Below are 15,547 nucleotides of genomic sequence, written 5' to 3'. Positions count from 1 at the left end.
GCAAACATTGTAATGTTGAGTATTCTGTTTGTCCTGTACCTGGGACCAGACTCCCTGCATATCTCAATAAACCTGGCAACTGACTGAAGAAAAGGACTTTTGAATCTACTTACTCACCATCTATTTTTGTAAGTTACTTCAATATATATCATTTTTAAATAAAGTAGTTTGAAGATGAGTGTGCTGGCTTGCTGTGGTGTTTTCTATTTGAACACACTTACAATTTTTCCACAGTAATTGTTGTTTTTAAAATCTACATCTGGAGCTGTACGCAGTTAATAAAATGTGAACAAATTTTTTGCAGTCTGAAGTTGTTTATCAGTAATGCCACAAAGTGGTTATTACTCTGAAGGTAAATTCAGGCTGTTACAAATACAGTTGTTGGACAATAATAATTTGGCGGGTACAAAGTACCTGCCTGTACAGAATTCACTAGAATGTCAAAAATAGTCACTGTTATTGCTCAGTAGGGCAACAAATAGAAACGCAGAATGGAACAACTGATTACAGTACAACTTTAGGGATAGAAGCGGAACACTGAAGTCATAGAAAAATATACAATTACACTGAATTCTTCATAACATCAACCTTTAAACAGTGCAAAATGTATTTAAAATATATTTAAAAATAAACTTTACAAATGCAAGCATCTGAAGACACTATCAAATGAAACAGTACATCAACCAGCGAGCATCTTAATCACTGCATTTAGGATTGATCCATATGAGGTGTTTATTTTTCAAGCTTACACTATATGCCATCATCTTGTCTCACATGTAGACTTCAGCATGCCTAACAGAAGCACAAAACACCACTGACAGTTACTTACTTATTCCGTCTTATTACTGAAAACGTTTGTTCCTTCTGGGATCAACACAGTTTCTTGAAAGAGAGCCGAGAATGTTGTCACTTTGTTGTAAAATCCACTCAAGTACAGAAGAGTGAATACTGTCTGTATGTGGACTACGCAGCACAAAGTCCAAGATAAACAAGATTCTGTTACATATTTCGATCAGTAAATTACAATCAAGTTAAGAAACTAAAATAAGGAAAAGTACAAGTCCGCAAGTACCACATTAACAAAACGTAACAAATGGGTAGTTCCAGGAAAAAGAGTATTCTGAGAATACAGCTTGGTAATTGTCTGCAGTATAACAGCTTGTCACACATATACAAATAGGCAATATACTGCAACTTTAGGTAACTTATTTGGAGCATAGAAATATATACATATTATTCTTATTATTTTTATTTTAGAAATGCCGTATAGTACATAAAGAGCTGCCAAACTAGTTACAATCAATACATGAGAGCATGACATGAGATTTTTACAACTGAAATGTCACATTTTTGTAATCGAGCCAAATGTGTGAATATAGACTTTAGGATTCAATAAATTCAATAAGGATCCAATGTTATAAAAGCAGATTATTAGAAAGGGGGGGGTCCGTGCTACCACCCAGGTAAATTCAAAACAATTCCTTGAACTTGAACTCCAGCATAAACCAAACTCACCTACAGTAGTATCTGCTCCTTCACTCGGTGACGAACACTCTTCCTCGGGAGATGAAGTGGTTAAATCATTTGCATATCCATATTCAGCTAACAAAACCATAGCTCAAAACAGGATGGACTTACAGGCTGTCCAGAGATCAGTGTAACAGATTGCTGTACGACTGCTGTGGTTTGATTAACCAGACAGAGGCCAGGCAGCTCTGTGTGTACCAGATTTTCTGTGAAAGGTCCAGTCAGCTTCTCGCTCCTATTTGCAGCACCAAAACCAGACAACTGTCTCGCAATCACATTGGTGAGCACTGCCTTTTAATACCAACTGGAAGCTATAATCCCACAATCCCTTGTTTTTCAAGGGTTTTCAACAAGCCCATTTGCTGCAAAAGCAATAATCTTATATAAGAGCTGCTGCTGTCTCATCTGTGCAGAACAAAAGGAGAACAAAAAATACGCACTGTCTAAACATTACAGGCATTTGGTCAAAATGATTCACCAACCTGTTGCACAGTTTGGTTTGATTTTCTTCAGACTGGGTTGACAGCTACAGGATATTCCATCACTGAATACACATTTAAAAAAATAAAATAAAAGTAAGCTCTTTTAATTTTATTTACTGAAATATATTATAAAAGTTGTCTTAAATTTGTAGGATGCCCTTGAACTTCTACAGAGAATTTACCAAAATATCCACCCTACTAAAAGAAATGAAGCGTGGCAAATAACAAATGCTATGCCTAGATCCAAAAACCAAATGGGTGATGTTAACCTAGTTACAAACCCAGGTACAGTGCATTTGATATTTTCTCAGGAACTCTTACTCTTCAGGGATTACACATAAAATGCCTTTCTCAGATCATAGATAAAACTACTGCCATTTTGGAATCAAGTTTATTTATGTGACTGCATGAGTAGCAGCCAAGCACTAGCTGGTATTTTTGTATGAATTGCTACAGTTAAGCCTCTTATCGGTTATGTGCAATTCATTTTAGTCAACTTTAATGGCTGTAAATTGCACTGTACTACATTCATAGCTAAAAAGTAATGGATACATAAAAGGTTTACAGCCGTTCTAGCCAGTAATATACAGATATTTACGACAGGACTAAAATCACTAACCTGCTGAAAAACTAATACCAAGGGCTTCAACTATTCATTATTGTATCCAAATGTGACTTACTCATATTCTAAAAACAAAATGTCCTTTAAAGCAATTACTTAATAAAACAACTTCCCACACATATTTCTGGGCAGTGCTAACGATCTCAACACAGGCTCACAGTTATGGTGGTCCACTATGAAAGGCAAAATACAAAATACAGATGGATTGATCGATACACTATACTCCGTTGTCATGGAATATTACAGCTCTTTCTTTCCAAGTGTTTTTCTCTATCCAGATATTCTCCAGTTTGCTACCTACAGCATGACAAGCAAGCTGAAAATACTCACTGTACTGTGCGTAACAGGGTGCCAAGCTACAGTATCAGATCTTTTAAATATTTGTTTCTACTCCAGATTCAGAGTCTAGCAGTAGTAGTTGGCCGAGCACTCACTAGACTGCAATAGAATCTGATCTGGCACTCTGCTAAGTTTTAATGCTGAGCTGCTCACTCAAGCAAAGGGAACACCTTCATTGGGAATCATGTCACAGTTCCCCGTCCGTTTTCTTTTTCTTTATGGCATTTTACTCCGTATATAGTTTAGTTCTCCCAATAGCAGCTTACCTGGAGAGGAATTACAATTAGCCACATTAATTTCCCATATACCAAAGGCATGCTGAAAGGGTTAAACTACTGTCCTAATGCAGCTTTTGACAGCCTTCAACCTCACTTCTGCAGCCTGCAGAGCAGAAAAGGGACAGATTATTAATTACTCTAAATATTTTATCCACAACGGTGCTCAGATATATCTACAGGACATGTGCAACATAATTTGATGTGTGTCTGAACTGATTTATATAATATCGAAGTTCTACAGTAAAGGTACTACAAATGACTAGGTTGTTTAAGAAAAAATAGATCCTATTTTAAAATATAAGCCGAGAAAACCTTTCAATGGCCAAGTGAAATAAAAAAAAAAAATTAAATTTAAAAAGGGATGTGTCTGAGCAATACACACAGCCCCTGCACCACAGAGATAACACGGACACAAGCAAAGGAGACAGCTGCAGAGCTTTTTGAGATGTTACAGTAATAAAACAATGACTTGGATCACATTATTGAGGAGTTTGTGATAAAATGAGTGATCAGGAGAGGATTTATCAGTATGCATGACTATGAAGAGGCATGTGATAAATACAGTGAACAAGGGGTGGGGCTTGGCTGGAGATGCAGTACTGAGTGTCCTGTTGCAGTGCAGTTTCTTTTAAACCTGTTTTACTATGAAAATAAAAATATTTTAAACAGCGAGTATAAAATAAACATTGCGTGTGAAAATAAATTGGAATCTTGGGAAGGCCTTTATCCAGCAGTGGATTGAAAAAGGCTGACAATGGTGATGATGATCCTCTATTTTGTCCGCTTATATCATTGCTTGTTTTGCATTATTCCAGAATACATGAAATCGGACATCACAATAGAAAATAAACACTAGTTTAAAAGAGAATGTAGATGATTCAATGTAACCTTTAAAAGGCAAAAATTGTTCATTCAGGTTTATGACTTATCAAGGAAAAAGTCACATTACTCATAAACCAGTTTAACAAATTAAAATTTGAATACTCAACATTAAAATGACTGATGCTTTCTGAATCTAATCGGTTCATTTCAGGCTTTGTAGTTTAAATGTTACAATTGTTGAATGCTTTCTGAACTAGTTTCAAGATAGGGCCAGTTGTATTATGAGTCAATACAGTGCATGGTGGCACAACACTGCCAGTTAGAATAGTCTAACGAGATAAAAAAAACAATAGGCCACGTTTTACTAAACACTTTAAAACTAATAAATAAACAATTACCACAATGAGCATTATCGTAATATGTTGCTTAAACATAGTAACAATACATTTAATAGAGTTCAGTTCTTACCTATAAAACAGTAACACTTTCAAAGTTTGGGACTCGTTCTCTGCTTGGTGTTTACATAATCGTCAGCATATTACTGAAATTGCTTTTTAAAAACACCCTTTGATTATACCAATACAGTACTATAGTACCATTTTAATATTAAAACTGTACTTCTCACGTACCGGTATTTAAATTGTAGGGAAACATCAGCGTTTCCAGAAATATTTTAAAAGGGCAATTCTCGTACCTCCCCATTAAAGCTACATTATGCCACACTCGCTCTAGCGTTATAGGGCCTCATTTAAGAAAGGACACTAAACATTATGGTGCACCATAATTGTAATTGCTGTGCAGGTTCATGATTTCTGTATTTACTGCTGCAATTGTATTCATTATAGCGCAAAATAGTGGGCATATTATGGCGCACACTGATTTTATTGTGCCACACTACGGTAATCACAATGAATATGTGATCTGTATGGTAATGCATGATGTATTTATGCTCTCATTAGTATCCAGCCTAGTAGATTCAGCATACGGCAGTTCTGGCAGACCCTACTCTACTTGCTTATGCAGTTTTCTCCCACTGCTAATTAAAAAAAAAAAAGTAAAAATAATGTAGCCACCTAGATAACAATTTCATCCCGAGGGCTACAGTTTCTCAGCAAACAGTACTAGTCTTTACTCCAAAATTGCGACTTCAGTGAAGACCGTTTGTGTACATTGAGTTAAATATTCATTATTAACAGTTAGGAAACTAGTAATTCATAGTTATTTAATCACTCACAGGCTGTAACCCCCAACTCCACAAACCAGCCAGCATTTTTGTAAATAGCAACACAGTAATGAACAATAACAAGTGTCATCAGTGGCAGTTTCAGGTGGAGCTTTGTGGTCGGCAAGGTGACACACACATACCCCCCCCCCCCCCATTACAGTGCTGTCGAAAGTACTGTCTTGATTTTTATACAGTAACATCATTAACAAGGTCTGTCAAAACATGTTGAATAACATGCCGCATATTACCGGAGATCAAGATGGACTACCAACATTACACCATTGGGTTTGTGTCATGGTTATTTACAATAAATACCAAATTAAACTACTGGTTTACCAGTGTGTGACATTTCCAAAAGAATATTGTGTGTGTGTGTGTGTATGTATATACAGGAAATGTACAGAATGGTTCACTAATATACACACAGTCTTTATTTTAATTATTTTTCATCTGCGTGAAGCTTGAAAGTTAGTTTGGAAAAGCAAATGTTATTAATAAACTGGTAATGAGAACGTAAATAAAGGAAATGATGATTAACGTAAATATAGCTTGTGTTAACAATTCAAATGCTCACCAGTAGAAGTGTCCTACAGTATCGCTTCACTTCTCAACACTGCAGCCTTTTGCAAAATCCTGTGATAAGCAGTTTTCATTTGTTATGGCAAAGGATTACAGTAGCACCTGTTGGATAATAAAGTTAACACACTAGTTAAAAAAACAAAATACAAAACCTTGCCCAAAGCAATTTTTTTTTTCGTATGTTAAATTGAGTGCCCATTTACTTAACCCCTTGTTTTCCCTCCCCTGGTTGTAATAGCCTATTATGTGCAGCTGCTTCCCACAACAACTCTGAAGAGCTTAAGGTCAGTGGGTGTCTTCCAATCCCACCACCGAGCCAAATCACTTTTTGTATGTGTTTTATGCCTTGATACTCGGAGAAGGAGAGGTAGAATGTGACCGTATTGTGGCTCTTGCTGTCCTTCTTCATGTTCAGATTACATGTGTGGCTTCAGAAAACAGCATTAAAAGCAGACAGCTGATAAAACCCCAAATAACATTCTTAAAATTACTACCAGTGTCCCACTGTCTCTTTTTATAATGTGATGTGATTAGCTTTCTCACAAAAGCATGATTCACTGTGCGACAGGACAGTAGAAATGAACTAATTGGTTTTGTTTGGGAATTTCTTTATAACTACAGTATCTCTCTGGAAATTCAATTTAGAATAACATATTTTAAAAGACCTTAACAGCACAGTTGCCCATTATATCAGTAACTGTTGCTGTATTTATATGAAGTCTGATTAGCCTAGATTTGTACTGATTACAATCCACCCACTAGTTTTAGGTTGTATTGCAGACTAATGTTCACTTAGCAGGATTCAATTTCAGCTCAAATCAACCTTGTTTGGATGGGCAAAGCACATGGATTCCAGTGGAATCCATTTCATTCTTGTGCACGTTCTACAGCCATGTGCAATCAGATTCCCCACTCGTGTTCATTACAATGCATGCAATGAAAGTAACCTCACTGTACTGGATGAAAAACGTCTACACCGCAGTATTCAGACAACTTATATATTTCCACTTTCACAAAAAAATACAAATCTGCAAGTTTTTAAAACTGGGTACTGTTCAGTATGTTAAAACATCCACAGTACTATAGAGCAGTACTAGAATTGTATTATCTTGTACTGCCTGGTCTGCCTGCCTTCCTGCCCTCCCTCTATCTGGAGAACACAATATAACTGCCTTGACTTTCCACCACACTTATCATACAATCTTAGCCTCCTATAGACCCACAGGATCCCATTTGGATACACTTAGGGCTTCTAGTTTTTGGTTTGTATTTTCCATCTCTCTCCCTCCCTTTAAACCTTGTTATTACTTGTTAAGCCTTAACTGAATACCAGATTGTTTTAATTAGCGATGCACTGCTAGAAACTAACGCAGGGGAAATGAACAAGCTGAATTCGGCAATTAGAGCCAGATCGAAGTGCAGGTTCAAATAGAATCAGATGAGATCAGTGCACGTCATTTGTTAACTCACTCAAGATATGAGGGTAAAAAGAAACAACTTCCTTTGGTAATTAGTGTTTGATTAAGAAAGCGAATCGGCTCAAAATATGTTTAAAAGGGACATCACGTGATGAAAAATAAACCTAAAAACTAGAAGCCCTAGATATATTCGAATACACTCTTGATTTTCTACACATATATTTAACCTTTTAGGTACTACGCGATTAGGAGGACCCTTTGTATATGCGTGCACTGGTTAGAATTGCTTTCACCAGAGTACATTAAACAGTCTTAAAGAACAAACACCAGTAAGGAGAAGAAATTTCTATTAGGTGTATTAGTACGATTTCAATAATAAAAATAAATAAATACAAGTGTTTTCACACACGAACTAGCCATTTAGACTGAATTTTTTTTTTTTTTTTTTTTAATTCACAAACAGTGATATATATATAATGAAAAATATATATATATATATATATATATATATATATCACACTAACTCACACTAAACTCAAACTCGACAACCAGATTGCAGATTTCAGTGCAAAGAACTTACCTTGAATGCTCATTTCTAATGTTTCCAAACAAATCAATGGTACTAATCAAGACAACCTGTATGGAAACAAAGGAAGGTGTCAAGTTTTGCACTACAACTGAATTCCCCCAGATAGAGTCACAATAGTTCCTAATACAAAACACATCTTCTACAGACAAGCAGTTGCAAGCTTGTACCCTATATACAGCTTATACATGAACACACCCAGTACTTTTCAACAAACATGCACATACTTTGTAGATCAGACACCAGTACACTGAAAACTTTGTTATATATATATAAAATTTACAGAAACAACTTTCAGCACCAACATACTAGGGCTACTGATTTTCCATAATCGCGGAATCAGGGACAGAATTGCGGATTTAGGCATTGGGAACGGAATTGGCATTTTGGCAATGGAATTCTGCTTTGCAACTGCACCTTTTATAAATAAACAAACAAACAAACAAACAAACAAATAAATAAATAAATAAATAAAGCACAGTCTATTACTGTTGTTATTCTCCTATAAAAACAATGGATTGCTTTGAAAACTACACACCCTGAAGCCCAGCGATGTCGCTCGTATAAAGCATTTTTTGTATGTTTATTTGGATCACTGGATGACGCGAAAACAGGTATTTCTGTCGGCGTCACGCTGATCGACTGCCTCTGCTGCGGCGCTGCCTGTGTGCTGTGTGAGTCGAGTTGTTTAAAAAAAGCAACTAGCTGTTTTGTGAGAGTTCTATTCTGTGGAATCATTTTGGAGTTGTACATACAGAAAAGTACCTGAAAAACTTAACTGAATTTATGTATTAATTTATTTAGTTATTATAGCAAATCCATTACTCCGTCACCCACTCAACACAAGGAAACGACACAGTAGTAAAACGTTTAGTTATAAAACCTATTTCTAATTTATAAATTAACTCCCGAATAACACTACCTACTCAGTGATTTTAGTAATGGTAAAATGTGTAAGTCTTATTCAATATATGAACATTAAGTTATGTCATATTTAATATTGCTTAAAAATGTGCAGAGTAAAATACTCTGGACTGCCTACTCCTAACTTTTTCAATCTAGCCCCCTTAAAGTTAAAAAAAAGCTAGCTGAAGAGCCCTGCTCTAACTAAGGCAACTGTCTGCCCAGGGTATACGAGAAACACATGCAAGCAGCTTTACAGCAAGTACAGCATAAACCAGTCTGCACTGTTGCAGATGAAACTACAGATGGGAGAGATAAAAGTGTTCTGAACATTGTATTTAATTTGCAATTTTATGAAAATTGTATATTTTTGTAATAATGTCCCTCGTTTTCAACTAGTCTGTATATTGTAATGCCAGCAATAAACTGTTTATTTCAAAACACCTTTATTTGTTGATTGACCTGCAGTACACTGTTACTAGTAGACTGTTCTAAGAGTGTAGTTTTCAGAAAAAATCCGTCTCTCAAATTCAATAGAATTTTAATGTAAAAATTACATTGTTAATTCTTAATAAATTGGTAAAAACAGTTGTTTTGAAAAAAAAGAATTTGCCATTTCAACAATAGAAAATTAGGAGCCCTAACATGACTCCCAGTCATGGCTGTAAATACAAACCTTCAACAAGAAGTAGATGAAACAAGTCAATTACCATGACCTAGCCCTACAATGTACTGCATTTATGTATAGTACATCAATATTTAAAATGTCACATGTGAATGGATAGAAAGGAAGACAGGACACGTTCCTCCATATATCCTGAAATGAACTTGAATCTCAATTGGAAGAGGTTCTCAATTTTTTTTTTAAATGCAATACTGATGTGTTGTTAGACAAAGACTTGCTGTATTGCATGTCTCTGGCTTCTGATGCTTTTAATTTGTGCTTAAAAATGTATTGAGATGAACTAAATGTGTGGCAATGACATACATACATACATACAGTACTCCTATAGTGTGTGTGTGTGTGTGTGTGTGTGTATATATGTATATATATATATATATATATATATACAATACATACATATATATATATATATACATACACACACCATATTACACTGAACAAAAATATAAACACAACATGTAAAGTGTTGGTCCCACGTTTCATGAGCCGAAATAAAAGATCCCAGAAATTTTCCACACACAAAAAGCTTATTTCTCTCAAATTTTGTGCAGAAATTTGTTCACATCCCTGTTAGTGAGCATTTCTCCTTTGCCAAGATAATCCATCCACCTGACAGGTGTGGCATATCAAGAGGCTGCTTAAACAGCATGATCATTACACAGGTGCACCTTTTGCTGGGGACAATAAAAGGCCACTCTAAAATGTGCAGTTTTCTCACATAACGCAATGTCTCAAGTTTTGAGGGAGCGTGCAATTGGCATGCTGACTGCAGGAATGTCCACCAGAGCTGTTGCCAGATAATTGAATGTTCATTTAGTTACCATAAGCCGCCTCCAAAGTCGTTTTAGAGAATTTGGCAGTACGTCCAACTGGCCTCACAACCGCAGACCACGTTTAACCACACCAGCCCAGGACCTCCACATCCGGCTTCTTCACCTGCGGGATAGTCTGAGACCAGCCACTCGGACAGCTGATGAAATTGTGGGTTTGCACAACCGAAGAATTTCTGCACAAACTGTCAGAAACCGTCTCAGGGACACTCATCTGCGTGCTCGTCGTCCTCACCAGGGTCTTGACCTGACTGCAGTTAGGCGTTGTAACCGACTTCAGTGGGCAAATGCTCACCTTGGATGGCCACTGGCATGCTGGAGAAGTGTGCTCTTCACAGATGAATCCCGGTTTCAACTGTACCAGGCAGATGGCAGGCAGCGTGTATGGTGTCGTGTGGGCGAGCGGTTTGCTGATGTCAACGTTGTGAACAGAGTGCCCCATGGTGGCAGTGGAGTTATGGTATGGGCAGGCATACGCTACGGACAATGAACACAATTGCATTTTATCGATGGCAATTTGAATGCACAGAGATACCATGACGAGATCCTGAGGACCACTGTCGTGCCATTCATCCACCGCCATCACCTCATGTTTCAGCATGATAATGCACGGCCCCATGTCGCAATGATCTGTACACAATTCCTGGAAGCTGAAAATGTCCCAGTTCTTCCATGGCCTGCATACTCCCCAGACATGTCACCTATTGAGCATGTTTGGGATGCTCTGGATCGAAGTGTACGACAGCGTGTTCCAGTTCCCGACAATATCCAGCAACTTCGCACAGCCATTGGAGTGGGACAACATTCCACAGGCCACAATCAACTGCCTGATCAACTCTATGCGAAGGAGATGTGTCGCGCTGCATGAGGCAAATGGTGGTCACACCAGATACTGCCTGGTTTTCTGATCCACGCCCATACCTTTTTTTTTTTTTTTAAAGGTATCTGTGACCAACAGATGCATATCTGTATTCCCAGTCATGTGAAATCCATAGATTAGGGCCTAATGAATTTACTTCAATTGACTGATTTCCTTATATGAAATGTAACTCAGTAAACTCTTTAAAATTGTTGCATGTTGCGTTTATATTTTTGCTGAGTGTACTTCAATTTGGAGCCGCCATCGTATTCGCCACAGTCATATCAGCTTTATAATAGAGGCCGACCTCGAATAAACACAGCTATCAATAAAGAAACATTAAAAGGTATTTTTTTCTCCCCCCTACTAAAAAAACGCACACACAAAACACGCAACACTGACTATCTACATGCAATGCTCCCGAAGAGACAGGAGCCTCAATCTAGCACGTAAATTACAAGCTAATATATACACACATATTAAGCACATTTTATTTTATGGTAGTACAGTTCTGAAAGAAAATGCAAGATAAACTACGTACAGAACAGCAGCCCTTCTGAAGTTCTTATAGGTGGTTTTGTTGTTTTGTTTTTAGTTCAATTGTAATTCCTGTACAAATGTGCTTACTTATTATCTATGAGAAGATTTAGTTTTGGTTTCTCTTGCAGAGAAATTACAAACAAGCAAGTTACAGTGAGAAAAAAAAAAAAGAAAATAACCAAGTAGGATATATTGTAATTTTTACCAAAATCAAAGTAATTTTTGGTGCAGATAAACATCTACGTCACACTCTTGGATTTAACGGCCACACCAGCATTGTCCCGACACTTAACAACAAATACACACTCCTGATTCGCTGGTACAGTACTCCCCTGACCTTCCACCTCCCACCTAATAGGCTCTCGGTAACTGTCACCGATAAATGTACTGTAGTCAAAGTTGGTTAGCCACACGCTGCTACATACAGGTAGGCTACCGTATTACAGAAAATAAGCAACCGCGATACTTCTAAAATGTCATAAATCATGTAATAAAGTACGCAAAAAAACCACTCAGGAGATTCTGTAGCCATGTGGCAAAAAGTTTTGTGGTCTGACGAAACTAAAATGGAACTTTTTGGCCTAAATGCAAAGCGTCGTGTTTGGCGCAAACCCAACACAGCACATCACCCAAAGAACACCATCCCTATTGTGAAGCATGATGGTGGCAGCATCATGCTGTGGGGATGTTTCTCATCAGCAGGGACTGGGGCACTTGGCAGGATAGAAGGGAAAATGAATGGAGCAAAGTACAGAGAAGTCCTTGAGGAAAACCTGCTGCCCTCTGCAAGAAAGCTGAAAGTGGGACGGAAGTTCACCTTTCAACATGACAATGACCCAAAGCTACACTGGAGTGGCTAAGGAACAAAAAGGTGAATGTCCTTGAGTGGCCCAGTTAGAGCCCTGACCTAAATCCAATCGAAAATTTGTGGCATGACTTGAAGATTTCTGTCCATCAACGCTCCCCAAGGAACGTGACAGAGCTTCAACAGTTTTGTAAAGAAGAATGGTCAAATATTGCCAAATCTAGGTGTGCAAAGTTGGTAGAGACCTATCCCAACAGACTCACAGCTGTAATTGCTGCCAAAGGTGCTTCCACCAAGTATTAACTCAGGGGGGTGAAAACAATTATGATCTTTCAGTTTTGTATTTTTAATATATAATCTTTTTCTCAATAAAAGAAAAAAAAAAACTTTTTCCCCTGAACAGTGTGGAGTATGGTGTATAGATAAGTGGAAAAAATGGTCATTTAAATGCACAAAACTCTGATACAACAAAATGTGAAAGAAGTTCAAGGGGGTGTAGATTTTATACAGACAATGTGTGTATATATAATATATCTCCCATTTTATACCTTAATGTTAAACAAAGTTGCTGAACAGGGCAGCTTGACGTTACTTTTAATGTAGTATTATTAATTATTAATTATTAATTATTTTCAGTACTTACTGTATAAATATAAATACAATAAATATTAAAAAATAGTAAAGATAGTCAGACTACATCATCAAGCTGTTTGTTGGTGTTCAATTTGTTTGCTAAAATATTAGTGTGCTTCCCTCTTTTAATCTGCTGCCGACAATCCCCAATTGCAAACTCTAATCCCCTGTGTTGATAGTAATGGCTACACACTGGAACAAAGCATGACACACTATGCAACGCACATTTTTGCAGTTTCAAACTTGAAATAAAAGACAGCACAATACAAATGTACACGGCAGAAACAAATCTAGAAACTACTACAACAAACCTTACAGATTTCCAGAGTGTTTTACTAGTCCCCATATCTGAACTTATACATTTACAGGAAACCTGAATTCTAATTGTAACGCTTTAAACATTTCCTGCCCCATAATTGCATTCCAGTTTATCAGTTTAATGGCTATGGTTAGAATATTGCAGCAAACCCTTCTTAACCAGCAGCAGATGAGAGGCAGGCATTGGCAGTGAGTCATTGGTGGCGTGACAGCCTATGGCTGACCCAGCTCCCTCCCTGCCCCCTGAGCTGTTGCTAAGAGGCAGAGAGCAGATCTCAGCAAGAGAGACCCGAGATTAAAAGGGATGAATATACAAATGCTGCTCATTAACATTAGACCAAGAAGTGCTTTTGTATCAGATAACTGCAAGGGGAGCATCCACCATACTGTACAGCCTTAGCCTCCTCCACTAATTACCTCCCATTTGCCTCCCATTATTTGTATGGAATTCACAGGGTTTGTTTTCTCAGCAGCTCAGTAGAGCTGGACATGCAGTACTAATGACTTACAGGGAACCTGAAAATGACTCTCTCAGCTGACTTGTACAATAAACATTTTTAAAACATCTAAAACTAAAAATATGAATACATTTACTATTAAAAAGAAAAATGAAGCTAACTGCATCTGCCCATCTGGTCCTCACTCACAGTGCTAATAAGTAATGCAGGGCATCTATTGTACAGTTCATGTTCTATTGAAGTGAAAAGGTTGAATTACTGTACTCCATTTCCCACCTCATTCAACATAGAGGGTTTGGTAGTAGAAGTGACACCAACCCACACATTATTAAAACAGTGTTTACGGCTTTATTGCAACATATGTCTTTAATGAGAATACTAAGGTACTGTGCTTTGCAAGCCTTAACCAAAAACAGGGGAGATGATGATACCAAAAGTAAGGTCCAGCTAGTTCTATGGGCAGATGTAAGCAAAGACAGTAACGATCGACTATGGCACACTGTGAAAGGAAGGGTACAGTAGATACTCTATGGGGCTTTTATTTTTAACGCAGCCTCAGAGTTCTGTAAACACTTCTACACTTATAGTACACTGTTGGAACAGTGTAAATCCAAGGTCTCCAACATGTGTCTCCTCCAATCGAGGACCTTGTTGCAATCTAGTACTGTACTAGGATACACACACCATAACCTAAATGCATGTCTAGGCAAATAATAATAATAACAACCTTTATTTTTATATAGCGCCTTTCATAGTGGACCACCTTCACAAAGCTCTTTACAAGATATGAGACTAGGATGTGTGAACTATGCATTAGCTGCAGAGTCACTTACAACGTCTCACAAAAGACAGAGCACAAGGAGGTTAAGTGACTTGCTCAGGGTCACACAGCGAGTCAGTGGTTGAGCTGGGATTTGAACCGGGTACCTGCTGGTTACAAACCTGTTTCTTTAACCACTGGACCACACAGCCTCCTATAATGGTTGGAGTACAATTAAATTAGAAAATGCATGATATAGTAGTTACAACCATTTTGCATGTATGACCCGTTATAATACTGTACCCATCATTTTGGAAAATAAAAACTAAAAATGGAAATTTGTATGAGAAGATTTCATTTTTCCTATCAAACCAGAGCTGTACTGTACTCTACAGCAGTGTTTCCCAGCCCTGTTCCTGACGGCACACCGTGTCTGCTGGTTTCCGTTCCAACGCAGCGCTCAGTTGTTTAATTGAGCCCTATCAACAAACGAAGAGCTTGAAAATAACAGGAAAATGCCCAGTTAATCACTTAATTAGTTCAATGAAGGGTTCAATTAAGCAATTGAGCCCTGCGTTGGAAGGAAAACAAGCAGACACGGTGTGCCGTCAGGAACAGGGCTGGAAAACACTGCTCTATAGTAAGTCTCCCAAGACAGAGAAATGACTGAGCAAACCATCGCTGCATTCGGCGAATAATAAATATCAATAGCATCGGTAACGTCTGAGGATCAGAGCGCTACATACAGCTGCATTTGAGATTCGGGAATTCCATGACTTCAGATGCAGTTTATTGTTGTTAGTTTCAGTAATTAGCACTATTTAGTTTATTATTATTTTAAACAATAGGAAATAGCACTGTGTTGTACTGAACCATAT

The 15,547-nt window shown here is 37.5% G+C and overlaps 1 protein-coding gene across 4 annotated transcripts in view; it reads right to left on the bottom strand.

Annotated features, from left to right (window-relative positions):
* Positions 1-15,547, bottom strand: part of LOC121315090 (MAGUK p55 subfamily member 6-like) — a 37,227-nt gene that overhangs the window by 15,137 nt on the left and 6,543 nt on the right. Inside the window, exons 2-3 of one of the 4 annotated variants that reach the window (XM_041248999.1) lie at positions 7,873-7,928; positions 5,870-5,976 (exon numbers count right to left, since the gene is read on the bottom strand). The exons of 1 other annotated variant lie outside the window; for it this stretch is intronic. The gene's annotated coding sequence lies outside the window, so the exon portion shown is untranslated. Of the gene's footprint in view, positions 1-1,515; positions 1,537-5,869; positions 5,977-7,872; positions 7,929-15,547 lie in introns of those variants that run through there. 2 more of the 4 variants (XM_041249000.1, XM_041248998.1) reach the window with 2 other exon arrangements.

Source organism: Polyodon spathula, chromosome 4 (genome assembly GCF_017654505.1).
Source record: "Polyodon spathula isolate WHYD16114869_AA chromosome 4, ASM1765450v1, whole genome shotgun sequence".
NCBI lineage: Eukaryota > Metazoa > Chordata > Actinopteri > Acipenseriformes > Polyodontidae > Polyodon > Polyodon spathula.
Note: the sequence above shows the minus strand (reverse complement) of the source record. Positions and strands in the feature narration are given on the sequence as shown.